The sequence below is a fragment of the Melitaea cinxia genome, chromosome 27, assembly GCF_905220565.1.
Source record: "Melitaea cinxia chromosome 27, ilMelCinx1.1, whole genome shotgun sequence".
NCBI classification, from domain to species: Eukaryota; Metazoa; Arthropoda; class Insecta; order Lepidoptera; family Nymphalidae; genus Melitaea; species Melitaea cinxia.
Window position 1 is genome coordinate 9,617,819 of NC_059420.1, and position 3,709 is coordinate 9,621,527.

The 3,709-nt window shown below is 28.6% G+C and overlaps 1 long non-coding RNA gene across 1 annotated transcript; it reads left to right on the forward strand.

Annotated features, from left to right (window-relative positions):
* The first annotated feature begins 2,673 nt into the window (after positions 1-2,673).
* On the forward strand, positions 2,674-3,065 carry LOC123667187. The gene is made up of 2 exons (XR_006745402.1): positions 2,674-2,802; positions 2,891-3,065. It is a non-coding gene; the product is annotated as an uncharacterized LOC123667187 (long non-coding RNA).
* The last annotated feature ends 644 nt before the right edge of the window (positions 3,066-3,709 follow it).

Genomic DNA, 3,709 nt, shown 5'->3' on the forward strand with positions numbered 1-3,709 from the left:
ATTGGAACGATTACAAAACATATATGTATTTGCTTTATATTCGGGTTACGCAAATTTGACCATATATCTCAACAGTTGGGTTGGCTACCAATTAGGCAGCGACGAAATGTGCATGCTCTCTCTTTATTGTTCAATATCCTTTATTACCCTCACACACCACCTTATTGTTAGGAAAAGTTTAGTTTTTTAGGACATGACACTGAATGTAACTTGCGTTCCCGTAGTAATAACTTGCTTGTGGTACCTCTTTGTCGCTCTAATGCGCGTGGTAATTTCTTCACTACTAAAGTGATCAAACTTTGGAATTCCCTGCCCAATAACATCCGTCAAGCAGAGTCTATAAATGTTTTTAAGAATCGTTTGCACAAATACTACTTAACTCTTACATAGTTTTAAATATATGTATGTATTCTATTGGTATATAGTTTTTATATGTATGTTTGTATAAATATATTTTGTATTTATTTAGATATGTTTCTATATGTTTATGTAGGTATATACAGTTTAAATGTATGAATATTGTATTATATAAGTACGTGTAGTACCATAAATTGATTTAATTTTGTGTAATAAACTTGCGTTGTTGATTGCGCACTATTACCGACATATTTTTCATATACTACTTTTATTAAAGGTTGCCTGGAAGAGATCGCTATAACCGATAAGGCCGCCTTTGCATACATTACTTTTTTTTGTATCTAATCGTTCTGAAATGTATCTTTTTTTGTGTATACAATAAAGTTTAATAAATAAGTAAATAAATAAATTAAGCAGTGACAATGTCTGCATTTATATATGGATCGAAGATATTTTACCAAAATCTGCCACTAGATCGCGTAATTGCCCAGATTGAGAAAAAGATAAAAAAGAACGAGGTTTTATACCTAACCCACATAATCTTATTACAAAAAACTGACCTAGTACCGAGATTAAATCAAGACTAAGAAGTCCAGATTTGTTACGGTATTAACGATAGTCCTCGGACTAAAATTCATTCTTATTACAAATCGAGTACCAATCGTGGTCTATCAAGTACCAAAGATCGCCCTGGCTTAAATTGTATCCAGATTGATGAGCAACAAATCATTCATTCATTCTTTCAATGTTTGATTAGTATGTTACACCGTTCCTTTTCATTCAAAACTTGCTAATGTGTAATAAAAATAATGAAGAATACATCAATATTTTTGTTAATAAAATTTATTATGTTATTTAAAACATCTGAAATCTTTATTACTTTGTACTTAGAAATAGTTTGAATTTAATTCTTGTTTATGACAAACATATATTTCTCAGTTGTTTTTTAGATAGCTAGCGTATGAAGGAATGAAATACAAAGCGCGCGTAGTTTTATGTTATCGAAAATTTTCGAAAATTTATATATTGTTATTGTAACGTGTCGCGTCAAAAACACAGCCGCTATTGTTCATTGATTCTTGATTGATTCTTAATAGACGGTACGTTGTTCTTAAGAATAGTACCTATAATATTTTTTGTTCGGAATTTGTGTGCGATGAACGTTACATGTGCTGTAAAATGGATAAACAAAAGAAAAAAAGGGGTGATAATTGGACTTCTGAAGAAAAGGTTAGTTTATTTATTTAATACAAACATATATGAAACATATCAGAATTAAATAGAGTTATTACATATTATAAAAAATAAGTATATCAATGACAAAACACAATACAACAAAATTACAGAAATAGTTAAATTACTTATTAAGGATGTCACAGGAATTATTTTTAATGTTCAAATCAACATACATCTAGTTCATTTAATAACCTCTCAATATAATTAATACGAATTTTCATGTTATACTAGAAAATATTACGTCAACTTGTTTCCCAGTCTGCACATATATTAGAAGATAAGTCAAACAAAACGAACACAAATATGTTGAAATCTAAAGAATGGAAAAATGTAACCATGAATTAAGTAATGTGTAACGTATGTAATTTAACTGGCCTACCTGTAAATACCTGGCTATACTATGTATGAAATTGTTACTTTGGCAATAATTATTTTTTTTACATGTTTTCAGGCTAAATGAAATTGTAGGAAAAGCAAGAACTGATACAGAAGTAAAATTGGCTTGGAAACGAATGAAGTTGACAGCCAAGGCTAACTTGTCTCTTCACAGAAGAGAACAGTTCCAGACAGGAGGTGGTCAAAAGCCCCCATCACCTTCTCCAGTGGACTTGGAAATTAAATCGATTGCTCCCTGTGACTTTGTCGTAGACGTAAATAATTATGAACGTGATGCTGTGGTAAGTAAGAAGTGTTAAAGCATACAAAAAGAATTTCTATTCTATTTATAAAAACAAAATATATATATATATATATAATAAAAAAATGTGAGTAGCACTCTCAATATATGTCTATGTTTAAAAAATGCTGTACTGTACATATATACATATGCATATGGCTTTGGTGTTTCCAAAAACTTCCAATCTCCTCAATTTAATTGATAATTTTTTTATAAATAGAAATGATTTGCATATAATTATCCAAGTGTAATTTTTGTGGTAATACCTCTTCAGATTACAATTCCACCCGAGATAGTTGATAGTCCTATGCCTGGCTCTAGTTCGGAGTACAAAGAACCAATTTTATCTGCAGATAATACAATGAACTCAACTAACAAAGAAATTAAAGGTAAACTAGATTCCTACTAGACTATATTCCTAGACTAATGTTTGTAAGAAAATTGGTTTTATTTATCTTTGTTTTTCTTTTTCAAGCTGTTATAGATATGCCTAAAAATACTGTAAAGAAGGACAAAAAGGTCTCTCATAATAGGTATGTACACGTGTTTGAATAAATAATATATTCACACTTTAAATTTAAATATAAAAACAATTAATAATGAAATATTTTAATTTTACAGAAGTGAACAAGGCCTTCAAGCTATAACAAATAGTAACATAGATTTTAAGAAAAAACAATTGGAAATGTTGGAGGTGGAGCACAAATTCAATGTAAAAATATCAGAATTAAAAATGAAGTAACTTCAATTAGAAATTGAACTTTTGGAAAATCAAAAAATATCTATTGCTAAAGAATGTTAATGTGAATGTTTTGAATGTTATGTAAAATTATAACTAAAATTTCAGATAACAATAAAAATTTAATAGTACCATAACATGTAGCCACATTTACTACTGTTTATAATAAATGCTGGGTTCTTATATTTAAAGTTTTATCCTGTAATTAAAGTATGTATCCAATTAAAGCAAAAAAAAAGTAATTATAAATATAAATAAAGATTTAAGTACAAATATTATTTATTTATTTAATAAAGTTTGCTAGTAGTTGCTACCTTTATAATACATTACAATATTAATTTTATCTAGACTACATTTCTAAATGTACAACCATATTAAAGCAAACTTGACATGCAAAGTTATCCTGTTAATGTAACAATAGTAGAGAACTTGATCAAACAGTAGCAAGAGCTCAAGAAAATAGGCATAAAATTTTAAGATGATTTTTTTTTCTTTAAATTTTGTGGTGCCAAACAGTAACATTATTTTACACTAAGCTCAAACAAGATACATAATGGATTTGAACTAATCAGTGAAATCAAAAATTATCAAATTAAATCAAAAGATATTAAACTGTAAGTGAAACTGAATTAACCTTTCGTATGTTGAAACACCGGCTCCCGGTATAAACACATTTTCGCCGGAACTGTTGACATACCGGG